We start from the raw sequence: 23,602 nt of genomic DNA, 5'->3' as shown, positions 1-23,602 counted from the left end.
ACCTCATTAGGGCCTGAGTTACCCGTGAGCTGACCCAAACTACCTCATTTCCTTGACAATTGAGCCAATCTTCCTCCCTTCTCCCTTCACTTCAGTAATCAGGAGAAAGGGAAACGGAGCAAAATTGCCCCCATCAGATGAAATTTACATGTCTTCCATGCCTCTTTCTTTTCTAATAAGGGTCTGCAAGTGCCTGCCTCGTCTGTGCTCAGCATTGGGCAGTTTTCGTTTTGTTTTTCATTATCTTTATTTGATCTAAACAAGTACATAGTTCACAGGTCATCCTGGGAAGAAGAATGGTTAAATGCAATATGGTGAGCTACCCAAATCGCAATTTCTGGCTGTCCCTGCAAATAACAGGAACAGTAGCTGCAAGTAGAGCAATACATGGATTATCTTACACCCAGAGGTCTGGTGCCCTAAAGAATAAGGCTTGGCTGAAAACCAGAGTTTGCACATACTGTTCCTTTTTTTAAAAAAACTATAGTTACACAAATGCGACCAAGATGTACTGGTCTTCAAGAGCATTGATCTAAATGTTTGCAAGCTTGGGAAAGTTTCTGAATGAAAGCTGCCAACATGGTGGCCGAAAAGAAATGTGTTATTCCTTACTTTCTAGAACAAGCAATTATAGGAAATGCAGCGTAGAGCCTCTTAACCGTTTTTGTGCTATGGCCCCCTGATGAAGCCAGTAAATCCCTCTCAAAACGGTGTCTTTAAATGTATACAATTAAATATATAAGATTACTAAGGAAATGAACAATATTGAAATACCTTTTAAAGATTTGTGATGTAGTCATTTATGTGCTTCATTAACAAGTTACAGTAGTGGGTCTCATAACTACTGTAATTTTGAAATAGTGATGCACACAAATGATATTTCAAGATATCAGCCACAGCTGTAATGTTACAGGAAAATATGATTTCTATTGGTGATAAAGTCACAACTCTTGCTAATACTGTTGTTTGTTGCCTACATTGGTAATCGAGGGAAAAGCTAACTTTCAGTTAGATATTAGTAAAAATACAAATCCCAGTTCACAGACCCACAGAATTCCATCCATGGGTCCCTAAATGGTTAAGTTCTCTTGCACCTGAGAGGAAGAGAGGGCAAAAGTTGAAAATGAGGTTGCGATAGTAACCCCTAAATAAGACGATGTTCTGTCCGCTGCTGAAAAGTCAAAGTAGGCTGAGAAAGATGAAGACATTAATTGTATTGGAGGCAAAAAGAAACAACAAGTACACAATCAAACAAATAACAATAAAGGAAAAGCTGCTCCCACCTCTGATTTTGTTCACCAAATGTCTGGAAATCAGAACTGATTTAACCATAGACATTTAGTCACTACAGTCACTAAGCATGATGATGGGCCAGCATCAACCAGAAAGTGTTAAAATATATGTTGCTTCTGTTTTCTGCTCAAAGAATCCCTTCATTTGTTTCCTTTTCTCTACAGGAGGATGCCTAATCTTTTAGGGTTGGTTTCCAGTACCTCTTTCCCATACAAAGCCTTCTCTGACCCTCTCTAGCTCATCACCCCTTGCTCTAGACTTGCCTAGCTCTCTCTACCTACTTCCAATCTAGTCCTCACTTACTGTATTCTTGTTCCTTGTTCCACATATCTATTTCTTTCACTAGACTGTGACCTCCCCAAACATAGGAGCTATGTGAGACAAATGTCTTGCAGTAGGTAATCAATTTATATGTGTTGCATATATATGCTAATGAGTGAAATGTCTTGTTTCCACTGAATCAGTCATTTCAAACAACTAGCTTTGACCACATCACTAGTTCATGCTGCAATTTGGTTGGGACAAGGGTAAAGGTGGGTTCTGTGGAGTTAGTTGTTCGCCAGTTGCCGAATTCTAAGACAGTTACTAGTACAGCTGACTACAAACCGACTTGTAATGTAGCTTAAACTTTCACAGTGAGAATTAACATCATTCAAATGTATTAAAACTAAGCTAAATGCAGCATTTGTATCACTGTTAGGTACATTTGAAACCTAATGAAAGAAGTGGAAAATAACCAGGAAGTATTTCATGATGTCTTGAGGCAGGTCTACCTGAACTTCAAAAACAATCAGGAAACAAGCAGATGAAGCTCAGATTTTTTTCCTTTTTCTCAGTCTAGCAATAGTCTAGCCATCCTTCCATCTAGCTCCATCCATCCATCCAACATCCCTTCAACTATCCATTCATTCATCCATGATCCATACATTCAACATCCCTTCATTCATCCACCCACCCATCTATTTGGCCAACATAAATAGAGTAGTTTAATCTTTGGCTTTAATCTTCTTGGAATCTTAAAGCCAAATAAACTCCACAATTAATGTAGTCTCTCAAAGGGAGTGTCATGTGAAAATTCTGGTGGCAAATATGGAAATCGGATCTTTAACAATTGTTGAGTTGAACTAAGCAGCCCTTCTCTTAAGCTTCCTAGATCTTTTCAGTCCTGTCCTTCCTTCTCACTACACATTCCCAATAATTCTCATACATCAACTCTACCACTCTTCTACACAAAATTTCTCCTCAGTGAACACGGGCAAGAAAACTCGGAGATGAACCGTGTTGCCTAGAAATATTTAAAAAAAACCAAAAAGATATGAATGCATAAAATATATGTAGATGCTCATATATTTTATCATTTACTCCCATAAAAATAAACAAATCTATTATAAAAAGTTAAAATTTATCAAAACTTATGCACAAACAGACCATACATGGCACCATTCACAGTTGAGAGAAATGTAAGCAGATGTAATGATGCAGTATTAAATCATGACTGCATAAAATTAATTGTAGTACACACTGTACTGCTGTAATATTTTGTAGCCAACCTCCTGTCGTTCTTGTAGTGAGCTCAAGTATTATGAGTGTTCCTTAAAATGCCATGTGATGCTAATCATCTTCAAGTAAGCAGATCCTCTCTCCAGTTAATTGCGGATCACAGTAAAAAGTGATCCTTGTGGTTCTTACGTGTTTTCCATCACATATAGTGCAATGCTGTAAACCTTGAATAACACCAGGAGATCCACACGAAGTGCCATTAGTCATGCTGGAAGTGCTCCCAAGAAGCAGAGAAAAGTCAAGACACTACAAGAAAAAGTTGATTGCTTGATATGTACTGTAGATTGAGGTCTGCAGCTGCAGTGGCCCACTATTTCAGACAGACGATTCATCTTTTAAACAGATGATGCAAGCTTACGGTATTGATAAATGCAGTATGGTATAGTAAATGTATTTTCTCTTCCTCATGACTTTCTTGATAATATTGTATTTTTCCTGGCATACTTTATTGTACTTTATTGTGAGAATACAGTATATACTGCATATAACATACAAAATACACGTTGATTGACTGTTTATGTTCTCAGTACTGCTTCTGGTCAATGGCGGGCTATTAGTAGTTAAGTTTTGGGGGACTGAAAAGTTATATGCTGATTTTTACTGTGTGGGGGCTTGGCAACCCTAACTCCCATATGGTTCCAGGGTCAACTGAAATTGCATCTTCATCTGTTCTATTGTAGCATTTCATACCTACATTCCTTGCAACATGTATGATGTTGTAGAGTTTTATCATTGCCTATAGGCTTCTCTTTGTTGATTGTGATCTGCTCAAAGGTAGAGGCCATTATTTCTTTATTTCTTTGTTATTTTATTTATTTTTGAGACAGGGTCTTGCTCTGTTACCAGGCTGGAGTGCAGTGGCATGACCACAGCCCACTGCAGCCTTCATCTCCTGGGCTCAAGCAATCCTCTTGCTTCATCCTCTCAAATAGCTGGGATTACAGGAGTGCACCACTGTGGCACAGCTAATTTTGTTTTTTTTAATTGTAGAGACAGGGTCTCCCTATTTTTTCCAGGCTGGTCTTGAACTTGTGGCCTGAAGCAATCCTCTGGCCTCAGCCTCCCAAAGTGCTTAAATTATAGGCATGAGCCACTGTGCCCAGCTGAGACTGTGTTTTAGAGGCAACACAGTGAACTTCCTGGTCTCAACAGAGAGCCTCACTTCCTCATCTGTATATTGGGGATAATAACAGTAGCTTTCCCACAGGTGGTTGTGAAAATTAAATAATGTTTGTAAAGTACTTGGAACACAGCAAGTGCTTACTAAGTGTTTGCTCCTATTATTGCTTTTTATTTACCTTATCAACCCAACTTTTATTAACAGATGTATCTAGCTGACTTCCATATTGGTTTAGTTCTACCACAAAACAGGCTTCAATTTTTAATTGCTTTTTTTTGTTAAATTATTATTTTCCCCTTATACTAAAATTTCAATTTGGATTTCTAACAAATTCTTTTTTCATTGTGGTAAAATATACATAAAATAAATTTACCATTTTAATCATTTTTGCTTGTACAAATCTGTGCAATAAATACATTCACTTTTTTTTAATTTAATTTCAATACGTTTTTGGGGAACAGGTGGTTTTTGTTTACCTGAATAAATTCTTTAGTGGTGATTTCCGATATTTTTGTGCACCCATCACCCGAGCAGTGTACACTCTACCCAGTGACTAGTCTTTTATCCCTCACCCCCTCCCACCCTTTCCCCCAAGTCCCCAAAGCCAAATGTATCTTATGCCTTTGTGTCCTCATAGCTTAGCTCCCACATATGAGTAAGAACATACGATGTTTGGTTTTCCATTCCTGAGTTACTTCACTTAGAATAATAGTCTCCAGTTCCATCCAGGTTGCTGTGAATGCCATTATTTCATTCCTTTTTATGGCTGAGTAGTATTCCATGGTGTGTGTGTGTGTGTATATATATATATACATATATATATACACACACACACATATATATATTATATACATATATATGTATATATATACATATCACATTTTCTTTATCCACTCATTGATTGATGGGCATTTGGGCTGCTTCCATATATATGCAATTGCAAATTGTGCTGCTATAAACATGTGTATGAAAGTATCTTTTTCATATAGTGACTTCTTTTCCTCTGGATAGATACCTAGTAGTGGGATTGCTGGATCAAATGGTAGATGTACTTTTACTTCTTTAAGGAATCTTCACACTGTTTTCCACAGTGGTTGTACTAGTTTACATTCCCACCAACAGTGTAAAAGTGTTCTCTTTTCACTGCATCCACACCAGCATCTATTATTTTTTTATTTTTTATTATGGCCATTCTTGCAGGAGTGAGGCGGTATTGCATTGTGGTTTTGATTTATATTTCCCTGATAATTAGTGATGTTGAGCATTTTTCCATATGCTTGTTGGCCATTTGTGTATCTTCTTTTGAGAATTGTCTATTCGTGTCCTTAGCCCACTTTTTGATGGGATTGTTTGTTTTTTTCTCGCTGATTTGTTTGAGTTCTTTGTAGATTCTGGACATTAGTCCTTTGTCAGATGTATAGATTGTGAAGATTTTCTCCCACTCTGTGGGTTGTCTGTTAACTCTGCTGATTATTTATTTTGCTGTGCAGAAGCTTTTTAGTTGAGTTAAGTCCCATCTATTTATCTTTGTTTTTGTTGCATTTGCTTTTGGGTTCTTGGTCATGAAGTCTTTGCCTAAGCCAATGTCTAGAAGGGTTTTTTTTTTTTAAATGTAATCTTCTAGAATCTTCATGGTTTCAGGTCTTAGATTTAAGTCTTTGATCCATCTTTAGTTAATTTTTGTACAAGGTGTGAGATGAGAATCCAGTTTCATTCTTCTACATGTGGCTTGCCAATTATCCCAACACCATTTTTTGTACATAGAGTGTCCTTTCCTCACTTTATGGTTTTGTTTGCTTTGTCAAAGATAAGTTGGCTCTAAGTGTTTGGCTTTATTTCTGGGTTCTCTATTCTGTTTGATTCACCTATGTGCCTATTTTTATACCACTACGATGCTGTTTTGATGACTATGGCTGTGTAGTATAGTTTGAAGTCAGGTAATGTGATGCCTCCAGATTTGTTCTGTTTTCTTAGTCTTGCTTTGGCTATGTGGGCTCTTTTTTGCTTCCATATTAATTTTAGGATATTTTTTCTAGTTCTGTGAAGAATGATGCTGGTAATTTGATGGGAATTGCACTGAATTTGTCCACTGCTTTTGGCAGTATGGTCATTTTCACAACACTGACTCTACCTATCCATGAGCATGAGAAGTGTTTCCATTTGTTTGTGTTGCCCATGATTTCTTTCAGCAGTGTTTTGTAGTTTTCCTTGTAGAGGTCTTTCACTTCCTTGGTTAGGTATATTCCTAAATATTTTATTTATTTATTTTTACAGCTATTGGGAAGGGGGTTGAGTTCTTTATTTGATCTCAGCTTGGTCACTGTTGGTGTATAGCAGAGATACTGATTTGTGTACATTAATTTTGTATCCTAAAACTTTGCTGAATTCATTTCCCGGTTCTAGGAGCTTTTTGGAAGAGTCTTCAGAGTTTTCTAGGTATACGATCATATCATCAGCAAATAGGGACAGCTTGACTTCCTCTTTACCAATTTGGATGCCCTTTATTTCTTTCTCTTGTCTTATTGCTCTGGCTAGGACTTCCAGTACTATGTTGAATAGAAGTGGTGAAAGTGGGCAGCCTTATCTTGTTCCAGTTCTCAGGGGGAATGTTTCAACTTTTCCCCATTCAGTATAATATTGGCTATGTGTTTGTTGTAGATGGCTTTTATTACCTTAAGTTATGTCCCTTCTATGCAAATTTGCTGAGGGTTTTAATCATAAAGGAATGCTGGATTTTCTCAAATGCTTTTTCTGCGTCTATTGAGATGATCATGTGATTTTTGTTTTACATTCTGTTTATGTGGTGTATCACATTTATTGAGTTAAATATATTAAACTATCTGTGCATCCCTCGTATGAAACTCACTTGATCATGGTGGATTATCTTTTTGATATGCTGTTGGATTTGGTTTGCTAGTATTTTGTTGAGGACTTTTGCATCTATGTCCTACTTTCGGGATATTGGTCTGTAGTTTTCTTTTTTTTTTTTTTGTTATATCCTTTCCTGGTTTTGGTATTAAGGTATTAGTCTGGCTTTATAAAATGATTTAGGGAGGATTCCCTCTTTCTCTATCTTGTGGAATAGTATCAATAGGATTGGTACCAATTCTTCTTTGAATGTCTGATAGAATTCACCTGTGAATCCGTTGGGTCCTGGACATTTTTTATTGTTGGCAATTTTTAAACTACCATTTGAATCTCGCTGCTTGTTATTGGTCTGTTTGGAGATTCTGTATCTTCCTGGTTTAATCTAGGAGGGTTGTATATTTCCAGGAATTTATCCATTTCCTCTAGGTTTTCTAGTTTATGCACTTACAGGTGCTCATAGTAGCCTTGAATGATCTTTGGTATTTCCGTGGTGTTGGTTGTAATATCTCCCGTTTTGTTTCTAATTGTGTTTATTTGGATCTTCTCTCTTATTTTCGTGGTTAATCTTGCTAATGGTCTATCAATTTTATTTATCTTTTCAAAGAACCAGCTTTTTGCTTCATTTATCTTTTGTATTTTTTTGTTTCAATTTCATTTAGTTCTGCTCTGATCTTCGTTATTTCTTTGCTTCTGCTGGGTTTAGGTTTGGGTTGTTCTTGTTTCTCTAGTTCTGTGAGGTGTGATCTTAGATTTGTGCTCTTTCAGACTTTTTGATGTAGGCATTTAATGCTACTAACTTTCTTCTTAGCACTGCTTTTTGCTGTATTCCAGAGGTTTTCATAGGTTGTGTCATTATTATTGTTCAGTTCAAATAATTATTTTAATTTCCATATGAATTTCATTGTTGACCCAAGGATCATTCAGGACTACGTTATTTAATTTCCATGTATTTGCATGGTTTTGAGGGTTCCTTTTGGAGTTGATTTCCAACTTTATTCCACTATGGTTTGAGAGAGTACTTGATATAATTTCGATTTTCTTAAATTTACTGATACACGTTTTGTAGCCTATCATATGGTCTGTCTTGAAGAATGTTCCATGTGCTAATGAATAGAATGTATATTCTGAAGTTGTTGGGTAGAATGTTCTGTAAATATCTGTTAAGTCCATTTGTTGTAGGGTATAGTTTAGGTTCATTGTTTCTTTGTTGACTTTCTGTTTTGATGACCTATCTAGTGCCATCAGTGGAGTATTAAAGTCCCCCACAATTATTTTGTTGCTGTCTATCTAATTTTTAAGTCTAGTAGTTGTTTTATAAATTTGGGAGCTCCAGTTTTAGGTGCATATATATTTAGAATTGTGATTTTTTTCTGTTGGACTAGTCCTTTTATTATTATATAATGTCCCTCCTTGCCTTTTTTAGCTGCTTTGCTTTAAAGTTTGTTTTGTCTGATACAAGAATTGTGAAAATGGCCAAACTGCCCAAAGTAATTTATAGATTCAATGCTATCCCTATCAAGCCACCACTGACTTTCTTCACAGAATTGGAAAGAACTACTTTAAATTTCATATGGAACAAAAAAAGAGCCCACATAGCCAAGACAATCCTAAGCAAAAAGAACAAAGCTGGAGGCATCACTCTGCCTTACTTCAAACTATACTACAAGGCTACAGTAACCAAAACAGCATGGTCCTGTACCAACACAGAGATATAGACAAATGGAACAGAACAGAGGCCTCAGAAATAACACCACACATCTACAACCATCTGATCTTTGACAAACCTGACAAAAACAAGCAATGGGGAAATGATTTCCTATTTAATAAATGGTGCTGGGAAAACTGGCTAGCCATATGCAGAAAGCTGAAACTGGATCCCTTCCTTACATGTTATACAAAAATTAACTCAAGATGGATTAAAGACTTAAATGTAAGACCTAACACCATAAAAACCCTAGAAGAAAATCTAGGCAATACCATTCAGGACATAGGCATGGGCAAAGACTTCATGAGTAAAACACAAAAAGCAACAGCAACAAAAGCCAAAATAGACAAGTGGGATCTAATTAAACTAAAGAGTTTCTGCACAGCAAAAGAAACTATAATCAGAGTGAACAGGCAACCTACAGATTGGGAGAAAATTTTTACAGTCTATCCATCTGACAAAGGGCTAATATCCAGAATCTACAAAGAACTTAAACAAATTTACAAGAAAAAAACAAACGACCCCATCAAAAAATGAGTGAAGGATATGAACAGACACTTCTCAAAAGAAGACATTTATGCAGCTAACAAACTTATGAAAAAATGCTCATCATCACTGGTCATTAGAGAAATGCAAATCAAAACCACAATGAGATACTATCTCATGCCCGTTAGAATGGCAATCATTAAAAAGTCAGGAAACAACAGATGCTGGAGAGGATGTGGAGAAATAGGAACACTTTTACACTGTTGGTGGGAGTGTAAATTAGTTCAACCACTGTGGAAGACAGTGTGGAGATTCCTCAAGGATCTAGAACTAGAAATAGCATTTGGCCCAGCAATCCCATTACTGGGTATATACCCAAAGGATTATAAATCATGCTGCTATAAAGACACACGCACACATATGTTTATTGCGGCACTGTTCACAACAGCAAAGTCTTGGAACCAACTCAAATGCCCATCAATGAGAGATTGGATAAAGAAAATGTGGTACATATACACCATGGAATACTATGCAGCCATAAAAAAGGATGAGTTCATGTCCTTTGCAGGGACATGGATGAAACTGGAAACCAACATTCTCAGCAAAGTAACGCAAGATGAGAAAACCAAACACCGCGTGTTCTCACTCATAAGTGGGAGTTGAACAATGAGAACACATGGACACAGAGAGGGGAACATCACACACTGGGGCCTGTCAGTGAGTGGGGGCCTGGGGGAGGGATAGCATTAGGAGAAATACCTAATGTAAATGATGAGTTGATGGGTGCAGTAAACCAACATGGCACATGTATACCTATGTAACAAACCTGCACATTGTGCACATGTACCCCAGAACTTAAAGTATATATATAAAAGAATAGCTACTCCTGCTCACTTCTGGTGTCCGTTTGCATGGAATATCTTTTTCTACCCCTTTACCTTAAGTTTATGTGAATCCTTATGTGTTAGGTGAGTCTCCTGAAGACAGCAGAAACTTGGTTGTTGAATTCATATCTATTCTGCCATTCTGTATCTTTCAAGTGGAGCACTCAGGTCATCTATTTTCAATGTTAGTATTGAGATGTGTGATATTATTCTATTCATTGTGTTATTTGCTGCCTGAACAACTTGTTTTTGTTTTTGTTTTTTTTCATGGTATTATTGTTACATAGGTCCTGTGAGATTTATGCTTTAAGGAGGTTCTATTTTGTTGTATTTTGAGGATTTGTTTAAAGATTTAGAGATCGTTTCAGCATTTCTTTTAGTGCTGGCTTAGTAGTGGCGAATTCTCTTAGCATTTGTTTGTCTGGAAAAGACTGTGTCTTTCCTTCATTTATGAAGCTTAGTTGCTCTGGATACAAAATTCTTGGCTGATAATTGTTTTGTTGAAAGAGGCTAAAAATATGTCGCCAAACCCTTCTAGCTTGTAGGGTTTCTGCTGAGAAATCTGCTGTTAATCTGATAGGTTTTCCTTCGTAAGTTACCTGATGCTTTTGCCTCACAGCTCTGAAGATTCTTTTCTTTGTCTTGACTTTAGATAACCTGATGGCTATGTGCCTAGGTGGTGATCTTTTTGTGATGAATTTCCCAGGTGTTCTTTGAGCTTCTTGTATTTGGATGTCTAGATCTCTAGCAAGACTGGGGAAGTTTTCCTCAATTATTCCCTCAAATATGTTTTCCAAACTTTTAGATTTCTCTTCTTCCTCGGGAGCACCAATTATTCTTAGCTTTGGATGTTTAACATAGTCTCAAACTTCTTGGAGGCTTTGTTCATTTTTAAAAGTTCTTTTTTCTTTTTCTTTGATGGATTGGGTTAATTTGAAAGCTTTGTCTTCGAGATCTGAAGTTCTCTCTTCTGCTTGTTTGATTCTATTACTGAGACTTTCCAGTGCATTTTGCACTTCTCTAAGTGTGTCCTTGATTTCCTGCGGTTGTGATTTTTTTTTATTCATGCTATCTACTTCACTGAAGGATTTTCCATTCATATCCTATATCATGTTTCTGATTTCTTTAAGTTGGACTTTACCTTTCTCTAGTGCCTCCTTGATTAGCTTGGTAATTGACCTTCTGAATTCTTTTTCTGGCACTGCAGAGATTTCATCTTGGTTTGGATCCATTGCTGGTGAGCTGGTATGATCTTTGGGGGGTGTTAAAGAACCTTGTTTTGTCATATTACCAGAATTGTTTTTCTGGTTCCTTCTCATGTCAGAAGGAATATCTAGGTTTCAATGGCTGCTGTTCAGATTGTTTTGTCTCATGGGTGCTCCCTTAATGTGTTATTTTCCCCTTCCTCTAGGAAAGAGGCTTCCTGAGAGCTAAGCTGTAGTGATTTGTTTTTGCTCTTCTGGGTCTAGCCACCCAGTGGAGCTATTGGGCTCCAGACTGGTACTGGGGAGTTTCTGCAAAGAGTCCTGTGATGTAATCTGTCTTCAGGTCTTGCAGTCCTGCATACCAGCAGCTGCTCTGGTGGAGGTAGCAGGGGAGTAAAATGGACTCTGTGAGGGTCTTTGGTTGTGTTTTTGTTTAGTGGGCTGGTTTTGTGTTGGTTGGCCCCCAGCCAGGAGGTAACCCTTTCAGGAGTGCATCAACTGTGGCCCTACAAGGAGGATGCAAACTTGCCCTAGGGACACCTGATTAAGTATTCAGGTTTCTCAGGAGGTAGGAAGGGCAATAGAGCTCCCAAGAGATTATGACATTTGTCTTCCTGGGGGCGGGTAGAGAAAGACCACTAGTTGGGGATAGGGATAAGCATGTCTGAGCTCCACCTCTCCTTATGCAATGTTTGCTGTGGCTGCTGTGGGGGATGGGGGTGTTGTTCCCAGTCCAGTGGAGTTATATACCCAGGGGGATTATGACCGCCTCTGATAAGTCACACAGGTCACCAGGGAAGTGGTGGAAACCTGGCAGTCACAGGCCTCACCCCTTTCCCACAGAGCCCACAGTCCTAAAGGCCGGTCTCACTTCCACCATACCCCCACAACAGCACCAAGTCTATTTCTAGGCAGCCAATGATCAGGGCTGAGAACTTACCCCAGACCACAAGCCTCCCCACTGGCTGAGAAAGCAAACAGACACAGGTTTTTGACATCTCAGGGAACCTGCAGTGGTGATCCAGTTCCTTCAAAGGGTCTGTGGATTCTCTCGGCTTCCCTGGTATGTTCCTGTGGTAGTTCTTGGAGCAAAAGTTCATGATGAGAGTCTCTATACACTGCTCTGTCTGAGTGGGATCTGCAAGCTAGTCCTGCCTCCTATCTGCCATCTTAATCCTCCCTCAGGCCTACGTTCACATTGTTGTGCAATCATCATCACTCTCTCCAGAAATGTTTCATCTTCCCCAACTGAAACTATATACCCATTAACCAACAATTCCCCATTCTCCCCTCCTCTCAGCTCCTGGAAACCACCATTCTACTTTCTGATTGTATGGATTTGAGTACTCTAAGTACTTTATACAAATGGAATCATACAATATTTGTCCTTTGGTGTCTGGCTTATTACACGTAGCATAATGTCTTCAAAGTTCATCCATTCCTGTAGAATATGTCAGAATTTCCTTCCTTTTTAAGGATGAGTAACATATACATTTTCTTTATTCATCTGTTGGTGCACACTTGGGATGCTTCTAACTTTTAGCTATTGTGAATAATGCTGCAAGGAACATGGATGTGTAAATATCTACTGAAGTCCCTGCTTTCAATTTCTTTGGGTATATACCCAGAAGTAGAACTGCTAGATCATATGGTAATTCTATTTTTAATTTTTAAAGGAATTATCATACCATTTTCCATAGCAGCTGTACCATTTTACATTCCCACCAGCAATGCACAAGAGTTCCTATTTCTCCACATCCTGGCTAACACTTGTTATTTTTTGTGTGTTTGTGTGTGTGTGTGTGGTTTGTAAAATGGCCATCCTACTGGTGTAAGGTGGTATCTCATTTGTTGTTTTGATTTGCCTTTCTCCAATGACTAATGATGTCAAGCACCTTTTCATGTGTATATAGGTCATTTGTATATCTTCTTTGGAGAAATGTATATTCAAATCATTTGCCCCCCCCCCTTTTTCTTTTCTTTCTTTCTTTCTTTTTTTTTTTTTTTTTTTTTTTGAGATAGGGTCTCACTCTGTCACCCAGGCTGGATTGCAGTGGCACAACCACAGGTCACTGCAGCCTCAACCTCCTAGGCTCAATCAATTCTGCCACCTCAGTTTCCTGAGTAGCTGGGACTACAGGAGACATGCCCGGCTAATATTTTGTTTTTTTTTTTTTGTAAAGATGGTGTTTTGCCATGTTGCCCAGGCTGGTCTCAAACTACTGGGCTCAAGCCGTCTTCCTGCTTTGGCCTCACAAAGTGCTGGGATTACAGGCAAGAACCACTTTGCCTGGCCTTTGCATAATTTTATAATAGAATTTTGTGGTTGTTGTTGAGTTATAATAGTTCTTTACAATTCTGGATATCCATCCCTTACCAGATATAGGATTTGCAAATACTTTCTCTCATTCTGTAGGTTGCCTTTTCACTCTGATATTGTCCTTTGATACATAAAGGTTTTTAATTTTAATGACATCCAACTTATCCATTTTTTTGTTGCCTATACTTTTGATGTCATATACAATAAATCATTGCCAAATCCAATGTCACGAAGCTTTTCCCCTATGTTTTCTTCTAAGAGTTTTATAGTTTTAGTTATTATGGTTAGGTGTTTTATCTGTTTTAAGTTAATTTATGTATATGGTGTAAGGTAAAGGCCCAACATCATTCCTTTGCATGTGGATATCCAGTTTTCCCAGCCACCATTTGTTGGAAAGATTGCTCTTTCCCTATTGAATGGACTTTGTGCCCTTGTCAAAAGGGTAAAAAAGGGTACCATCTAATGAGGGTTTATTTCTGGGCTCTCTTTTACTCCATTGGTATATGTGTCTGTCGTTATGACAGTGCCACGATATTTTGATTGCTGTAAGCTTCGTAGTATGTTTTGAAATCAAGAAGTGTGAGTTCTCCAACTTTGTTCTGTTTCATGATTGTTTCACTCATCTGGGGTCCCTTGAGATTCCATATAAATTTTAGGATGGATTTTCCTATTTCTGCAACAAAAGTCACTGGGGTTTTGATAAGGATTGCACTGAATCTGTAGATCACTTTGGGTAGTGACATCATAAATATGTTAAGTCTTTCAATCTAAGAGCATGATATGTATTTCCATATTTCCATTTATTTGTGTCTTTAATCTCTTTCAGCAATGTTTTATACTTTTCAGTACACATTTATTTGTCTCCTTGGTTAAGTTTATTCCTAAGTATTTTATTCTTTTTGACACTATTTTAAATGAAATCGTTTTCTTCATTTCCTTTTCAGATTGCTTGTTGTCGGTGTATAGAACTACAACTGATTATTGTATGTTGATTTTACAGCTTGACAATTTCCCAAATTGATTTATTAGTTCTAATAGTTTTTAAAATAAAATCTTCAGCATTTTCCATATAGAAGATCATATTGTCTGTAAAGAGAGATAATGTTACTTTTTCTTTTTCAATTTAGATTCTTTTTATTTATTTTTCTTGCCTAATTGCTGTCTGTCTAGGCCTTCTAATACTATGTTCAATAGAGGTGCCAAAAAGCTGACATCCTTGTCTTGTTCTGATCACTGAGTAAAAGCTTTCAGTCTTTTACCATTAAGCATGATGTTAGCTGTAGGTTTTTCATATATGGCCTTATTATGTTGAGGTAGTTTTCTTCTATTTTTAGTTTATTGAGTTCTTTTTAAAAATCACAAAAAGGTGTTGAATTTTGTAAAATGCTCTTTCTATGTAACTTGAGATGGTCATGTGGTTTTCCCCTTCATGCTGTTAATGTGGTGTATAATATTGATTGATTTTTTTTAATGTTGACCCATCAATGCATTCGAGGAATAAATCCCACTTACTCAAGGCATATAATCCTTTTAATATGCTATTGAATTCTATTTACTAGTATTTTGCTGAGGATATTTGCATCAATATTCATAAGGTATATTGGTCTGTAGTTTTCTTCTCTTGCAGTGTCTCTTTCTAGCTTGGTATCAGGGTAATGCTGGCTTCATAGAGTAAGTTAGGAAATATTCTCTTTTCTTTAATTTTTTAAGAGTTTGAAACAAATTGATGTTAATTACTCTTAAATGTTTTGTGGAAATTAGAGGTGAACCCATTGGATCTTGGCTTTTCTTCCTTTAAATTATTTTGATTACTGATTTCATCACCTTACTAGTTATAGGTTTATTGGTGTTGTCTATTTCTTCATAATTCAATATTGGTAGGCTGTATGTTTCTACAAATTTGTCCATTTTATCTAGGTTACCACATTTGTTAACATGCCATTCTTCATTGTACTCCCTTATAATCTTTTTATTCCTTTAACATTTTTGGTAATGTCTGTGCTTTCACTTCTGATTTTAGTTACTTGAGGCTTCTCTTTTTTTGCTTAGTCGATCTAGCTATAAACTCTGTCAATTTTGTTGATCTTTTCAAAGAGACATCTCTTGGATTCATTGCTGTTCTCTATTTTATTCTATTTTATTTATTTTATTTTCTATTCACTATTTTTATTTATCTCTGTTCCAATCTTTATTGGTCTCTTTCCTCTGCTAGCTTTGGGTTTAGCTTGTTATTTTTTAATTCCTTAAGGTGTGAAGTTAGGTTGTTGATTTAAGAACTTCTTTCTCAATGTAAACATTTATAGCCATGAATATCACTTTTAGCACTGCTTTCACTGCGTTCCATAAATTTTGGTATGTTGTATTTTCATTTTCATTCATCTCAAGGTGTTTTCTAATTTCCCTTGTGATGTTTTCCAGCCCAAAGCAGGGACTACTATCTTTGTTGAGTTTTCACTATTTAGCACTGAGAGCCCCAAAGGCAACACCAATTTTAAAATAAAGTAACAGGTCAGAAAATCCTATTCATCTCCAAGAGTCCTAGGGCAGATGCTTTAATCAACTCCTAATTATTCCTTTCTTCTTTTGCCTCCTCTCCTCTCCTCTCTTCTCCTCTCTTCTTCTCCCCTCCCTCCCTCCCTCCCTTCCTTCCTTCCTTCCTTCCTTCCTTCCTTCCTTCCTTCCTTCCTTCCTTCCTTCCTTTCTTCCTTTCTTCTTTAGCACTGATGTAGTATATGTGAGATAAGTAATGCATGGACATCATCCAAAAAGAGTCTACTGAATAGTAATCACATTTGTGGTCCTCCTCACTACCTGCATTAATGGTTACTCTTGGAAATAATGCAAACAGTGAATTATCTTCCTGGTCGCAAAACAAATTTGGATCTTGGAACTTGAGCACGTGTGCACATATATATGTACACACACACACACACACACACACACACACATACTTTTAAGAAGGCAAGCTGACAAAAAGTTTCTCTTTTGAATTTCTCATATTTCCATTCAGTTATCCCAGCACTGCCTCTCCCTGTCTCAGACAGCTAGTGCACAAATAATGATACCGCTAACATTTACGGGGACCTTTCCCTATGTCAGGCACAATGTCCCCACCTGCTGCCATAGAGTCTCCTCTTCCTGAGAAGGCCCCATGCTTTCTATTCACTCCTCCAACCTATGTCTCTCCTTTGGCCCAATCATAGATGCTATCCTCTAAGCTTCCAGTTAACTAAAAAAATAATTTTGCTAAGGCACTCATGGCTGATAATAGGTTAATGTGCATATGGAGATTCAATTAATTGGTTGGTACATATTCGTGAGCACCTACTATGTGCCTGGCACAGAGCATGACACAGCAGACAACACAAGAGGAATCATGCACTGTACCTTTGGAAAGCTTTGAGTTTCACTGAGAAGACAGGATATAGACACATTAAAATAACACTAAAGAGCAAAAATAGACAAATATGACTACATTGAACTTAAAAACTTCTGTGTGGCAAAGGAAACAATCAAGAGTGAAAGAGCAACCCATTGAATGAGAGAATATATTTGCAAACCAAATATATATCTGTTAAGGGATTAATATCCAGAATATATAAAGAACTTCTACAAATCAACAGCAACAGCAACAACAACAACAACAACAAATAACCTGATTTAAAAATGGTGGAAGGATTTGAATGGGCATTTCTCCAAAGAGATATACAAATGACTAATAAGCACAAAGAAGATGCTCTACATCAATAATCATTAGGGAAATACACATCATAACCACAATGAGATATCACCTTACACCCAATAGGATGGCCATTATCAACAAGAAAACAGAGGATAACAAGGGTTTGCAAGGATGTGAGAAATTGGAACCCTTGTGCATTGCTGGTAGGGATGTAAAATGGTGCAGCCACGATGAGAAACTGGATGGAGATTCATCAAGCAAACAAAACAATAACTACAATATGATACAGCAATTTTACATCTGGGTATATATTCAAAAGAGTCAAAAACAGTATCTCAAAGACATACTTGTACACCAATGTTTATAGCAGCATATTCACAATAGTCAAAAGGTGGAAGCCACCCAAGTGTCCATCAACAGATGGATGGATAACCAAAGTATGATATATCCATACAGTGGAATATTATTCAGTCATAGAAAAGGAAGAAATCCTGTCACATGCTACAACATGGATCAACCTGGAGGACATTATGATAAATGAAAGAAGCCAGTCACAAAAAGACAAATACTACATGATTCTACTTATATTAAGTATCTAAAATCGTCAGTCTCTTAGAAATGGAAAGTCAAATGGTATTTGCCAGGGACCAGGGGGAGCAGGAAAAAGGGAGTTGTTATTCAATAGGTGTAGAGTTTCAGTTTTGCAAGATGAAAAAGTTCCAGAGATCTGTTGTACAACAGTGTGCAATGCAATGTGTGTGGTTAATGCTACCAAACTTTACACTTAAAATGGTTAAGATGGTAAATTTTATGTCATGTGTTCTTTTACCACGATAAAAAAAACTAAGGTTATTAAAACAGCATAGATAAGGATGGAGACTATGCATCTCGGACAGTCCCAATTTCAAACTTACTAACAATAGCTCACAATTATTGAGTATACACTCTGTAAGAATTGAGCACTGCTGATAGGGGCCTTAGGGGAACCACCTCTCAGGGTACCTCCTTCACACCTGGTGGTAGAGCAACCTGTTTCACCCTCTACTGGCTGTGCTAGTTTCTTTATTTTACTCTGTACACTATTTTCTACCTCTGGATCCTCCAACAATTCTGCCCTCAGTGGACATCCCCCTGCCTCTGCCTTAGCACAAACCTTCACATCAACTCATATCTGCCTTAGCTCAAACCTTCACATCAACCCAGATATGAGTTGTATAACTTGCAAGTTATACTGCTTACTATACTAGTTAGTAGTATAACTTGCAAGTTATACTGCTTACTATACTAGTTAGTAGTATAACTTGCAAGTTATACTGCTTACTATACTAGTTAGTAGTATAACTAGTAAGTTATACTATTTACTAGTTACACTTGCTAGTATAACTAGTAAGTTATACTATTTACTAGTGCCAAACCCTGGGCTAGGAGCTTGATATAACTTAATCCTTGCATAACCCCTGAGATGACTACTATTATTGTCCCAATTTTACAGAAGAGGGACTTCAGAGAGTGGTAACTTCCTCAGAGTTACACAGCTAATAAGTATCAGAGCCACATTACAAACCCAGAGAATCTGCTCCCATATCTAATGATCACATCATAAGGCTTCTCTAGCCAGAAGGAGCACATAAAAACAGAGTTGATAGGAATTTATTTCCTGGGCTGCTTCTCTTTTGTTCTTTTGGAAGATAAAGTCATTACAGCTCCAGTAAGTGAGTCCCTGCGGAACAAGGAAGCTGGCAAATATTTCTTAAAGTAAGTAGAACTAGAGCTGGTTTTCAAAGGGTGAATGCAATTCAGACAGGAACCGAGAACAGTAGTGGACATTTCAGGCTTGGGGGCTTAGCAGTGCAAAGGTAAAGAATGTCCCAGTTGTGTGGGGAAGACAGAGAGCAGAACGAACGGCTGAAGCAAAGGGTTCCTTTAAGGACAATTGGAAGTCTCATGGGAGAGGCAGTTTAGGGCCAGGTTAGTGCAGTCTTGAATGGCAAGCGAAGGCATTTTAAACTTATGAGCAGGCCAGTGGTCTTCACACTGTGTTCCCTGAGGACCAAGGGTTCTGCCAGGAGCAAGGGGCCCAGAGCTTCCCTACTTTCTCACCCCCAACTTCTCACTTCAACTACAGTGTGTCTACATATTTTTTAAGGCATGTCTACTTTTATCTGCTTTACATTTTGGGATCTTAACTACCTAATTTTTTTTACTTGAAAAAAAAGGTGCTGCTGATTTGAAACCAAAGAACAAACAGACAAATGAACAAATGTACTTTGAACACCACTGCAACAGGCAGTGGAAAGTCGACTATGGTTTTTGACTAGGGGAATAATATAATCAGAGCTTTGTTTTAGAAATATAATTTTGCCAGTAGCATATACTGTAGACTGGAGGAAAAGATGCTAAGTAGGGAGATCTGCTGGGACTTTGCTGTTTAAGATGACAAAGCCAGTGGCAAGTGGGAGTGGTTAGGAAAGGGAAAGATGTTTGAAACATTTCAAAGGATATACATACAGCCTGGTTAATGGATCACGTAACTGACACAACATGAAGAGGCAGGAAGTAGTCAAGGAATCACATCTTCAAAGAGGACATTTCTGCTGATGAGGAAGACATTTAGGGTCACAGAGACCATTCAAGTGTACCTCAAGTCATTCCATGTTGGGCGAACTGAACTTCTGACTCCTCAGAAGAGAAAGCTGTCCTCTGTATCTTATTCTGGAAGAGAAAACAAGCTGATGCATTCATCTTCAAGAGTGAGTCAGGCAAAATAAAGGGCTGTTTTTTAAGACTACTCAGAGACCAGTTGTGGGATATTCCTGCCTGATAAGAAGAAATTCCGTTGGGGGTCCTAAAGAAAAATGGTGAGATACAAGCTTAGATTGGAGAAATGTTCTTATAAGCCTGTACTATCTGTGCAGAGCAATAACTATTTTAGATTGGGCTCCAACAAATTCAGAATAGGAGCTACAGGGCAGCAACCAGATTTAATTCAATAGTCTCTAGAGCACCTAGTGCATTACTGGTGCTCAATCAGTGTTATATTAGCCATGGAAAGAAGCATGGATCTACATGCCTGAAGCAAAACAGAAATTGAGTTAGGCCAAATAAGACTCAAGCAGAGACTTAATGAGAGATGGAATTAGGGTCTCATGTTCTACCCATCTTCCCCAAGTGAGACAAATGCTGGATGGGGAATCCCTAATTTAAGGCTTAGCTCTGCTGCTAATTATGTATGTGACTTTTGACAAGTCATTTACCTCTCCAGGCCTAATTATCTCTGTTGTCAAATGAGAAGAGTGATTCCTGTCATACTATGATGCTGTGAGGGTGGAATTGGATTGTGAAATGAAATTGCTTTAAAAAGCATAAAGTATCACACACAGCAAAGTATCTTGATACAGATATTTTATGCCTGGAAAATGGCATGTGAGCAGAATTTTTATAAATCAAACCACATATGAACATCTTAACAGGGCCGGGCACAGTGGCTCACGCCTGTAATCCCAACACTTTGGGAAGCTGAGGTGGGAGGCTTGCTCCGGCCCAACCTGGGAAACATAGCGAGACCACATCTTTATAAAAAATTAAAAAATAAGCCGGGTGCTGTGACATATGCCTGTGATTTCAGCTACTCAGTAGGCTGAGGTAGGAAAAAATGCTTGAGCCAGGAAAGTCAAGGCTGCAGTGAGCCATTATTGTACCACCACACTCCAGCCTGGGTGACAGAGTGAAAGACCCTGTCTCAAAAAAATGCAAATAAAAAAATAACACCTTAAGAGTTTGTAAAACAAATGTGAAATAATTTTACAGTGAACCCCCATGTACCCACCATGTCCTTGATACTTAAAAGCACTATTCAGCAATACTTTTGCAAAAGTAATTCCTTTAGTAAAGCAGATTGATGTTCCTCATCTTCTGTTAACTTGTGCTCACCTTACTTTTCCAGCCTTTCCAATTCCCCTTTTATTGTCCTGCAAAGGAAACTTTATCTGAGGGAGAACCAAAACATGTCTGCTGCCAACAAAATTTGTTTTCTTTTTGTTTCTCAAGGTTGAGCCTAAGGTGATCGTGGCTAGAAAAGGCAGGAGAATAATTGGATTGTGTCAGTGAAAGAAGGCATCAGGAGAATTTAGTCCAGTTAGATAAATTACAACCCACCATTTCTGGGATCCCAATGAAGAGAAGATCATATCCTTGGATGCCCACTCTTTACAACAGTCCTTTACTATGAGGTCATACGTTGATTATTGGGAAGGCAAATGAAATCTGCTTAACTGATCAACAATAAACTTTTTGATAATAGGATGAGGGAATCAGAATGCAATTTATGAATATCAGCTAAGCAATTTTTCCATAAGTAAATTAAAACCCTTTGACCCAGAAATCTTTCCCACCATATTTACCAACACTGGTAAATATGTTTACCATATTTACCAACACTGGTAAATATGTTTACCATATTTACCAACACTGGTAAATATGTTTACCATATTTACCAACACTGGTAAATATGTTTACCATATTTACCAACACTGGTAAATATGTTTACCATATTATAATTAGTTAAGGGTCTTCCTGTTCCACCACACTTCACCTCCCTGATATGCAAGTGGTTTAGCAGCAAAGCAGGCAGACAAAAAGTCTCTGAGAATGACTACAATGTTCTAAACAACCCAAGTGCTTATCGATAGATGTACAGTTTAATAAATCCTGGCATATTCATATTATTCATATTATGAACTATCATGTAGTGGTTTGAAAGAATGTACCAGATCTATAACTACTGATGTGCTAGGAGGTCTGTGATGCACTGTTAAGTGCAAAAGCCAAGCTGTAGAGAAACATATATCTCACAATCCCATTCTAGTACAAACAGCAAAATCCCCTATAGATGTCTTACATGCCTGAATACAAAGAAGGTTGCATGTGCACAAAGAAGGTTGTGGGAGGATTCGAACCCAGGCTGTTAATACTGCTTACACTGCAGAAGCAGAAGAACAGAGGAGAACATTCCTGTGCATTGTTTCACTGAGGGCAACGAATACGTGGAAAATTTACAATTTCTGAAAACACTTAATAATTCTTTAAAAGAATGATATGTGGTATTTAAAAGACTGCTACCCTCCACTGCTTCCTAGCCTTTCTGGTCCACTGTCCTGCATGTCTACATTGAGGGATAATAAAAGTTATTCCTTGCTGAGAGACTTTTTGTCTGCCTGCTTTGCTGCCAAACCACTTGCATGCCAGGGAGATGAAGTGTGGTGGAACAGGAAGACCCTTAATTAGGCTTCATCTTCCTACACCTTCCCAACATTTCTGGGAAACACAAATAACCTACATGGGAAGTCAGACACAGCCTTGTGCATAAACTGCTTTTGTGTGAGTAAGAGGCAGCTGTGTTTCAAAATCATGCCTTCATTTCGAGGAATCAGGAAATTGGCAAGCCATGTGGTCTAGGAGTCCCAACTGCCCAAACTGCCTTCCCCTTGCTGCAGCCTCTCTCTTCTTTGGCATCCTACCTAACCACCCCCAGCCCCAAGAATAACAATCTGAATCACAAAAGAGGCACCATCTTTTGAGCACCCACTATGAGGCAAGCACTGTGCAAAGCACTTTCAAATTTATCACCTCAAGTTAATCTGCATCGCAACCTCTGTGATAGGTAGGCTGTGATTTTTCAAAACTAGAACAGGCAGAAGACATCTTATAAGGCTTTCACTGGGTTTATTCAGCCCCCGGATATCCCAAAAGTGGAGGATTTTTCCAGTGCTGTTCCAAGTACACTTTAAAGACACAGATTAGGAGTTCAGAGAAGTTGGCTAGTGCGCTAGACCATTTTTGTATTGCTGTAAAGAAATGCCTAAGGCTTGGTCATTTATAAAGAAAAGAGGTTAATTGTCCCACAGTTCCGCAGGCTGTACAAGCATGGCACCAACATCTGCTTGGATTCTGGTGAGGGCTTCAGGAAACTTACAATCATGGTAGAAGGTGAAGGGGGAACCAGCATATCACATGGTGAGAGAGGGAGCAAGAGAGTCAGGGGAAAGGTGCTGCACACTTTTAAACAACCAGATCTTATGTGAACTCAGAATGAGAACTCACTCATCACCAAGGGGATGGCACTTAGCCATTCATGAGGAATCTGCCCCAGTGATCCAATCACCTCCCATAAGACCCCACCTCCAACACTGAGAATTACATTTCAACATGAGATTTGAAGGGAATACAGATCCAAACCATATCAGCTAGCACTTAAGAGTTCACACAACCATGAAGAGTAGAAATGGGCGTGGCTTGTCAAGGATTTGATTTGGCTAGAAGAATTTGCAGCGCGGGGTTATCACAGAGCTCCTAGGGAGCTCTAATTCCCCAGCATGAAACTGGGTGGTTCTCACACAATCCCAAGAAGCCATTATTCATGATGTCAGTTCCTGACATTGGCATAGCACTTTACATTTTGCAAAAACATTCCCTGCATGTTT

At 38.1% G+C, this 23,602-nt stretch overlaps 1 protein-coding gene across 10 annotated transcripts in view; it reads right to left on the bottom strand.

Annotated features, from left to right (window-relative positions):
* Window positions 1-23,602, bottom strand: part of PAK3 (p21 (RAC1) activated kinase 3) — a 292,772-nt gene that overhangs the window by 203,211 nt on the left and 65,959 nt on the right. For 4 of the 10 annotated variants that reach the window (XM_055377005.2, XM_055376998.2, XM_055377001.2 and 1 more), the window contains one exon: window positions 19,763-19,835. The exons of the other annotated variants lie outside the window; for them this stretch is intronic. The gene's annotated coding sequence lies outside the window, so the exon portion shown is untranslated. The remainder of the gene's footprint in view (window positions 1-19,762; window positions 19,836-23,602) is intronic. 10 annotated transcript variants of the gene reach the window in all.

Source organism: Gorilla gorilla, chromosome X, assembly GCF_029281585.2.
Source record: "Gorilla gorilla gorilla isolate KB3781 chromosome X, NHGRI_mGorGor1-v2.1_pri, whole genome shotgun sequence".
In the NCBI taxonomy this organism is placed as follows: domain Eukaryota; kingdom Metazoa; phylum Chordata; class Mammalia; order Primates; family Hominidae; genus Gorilla; species Gorilla gorilla.
Note: the sequence above shows the minus strand (reverse complement) of the source record. Positions and strands in the feature narration are given on the sequence as shown.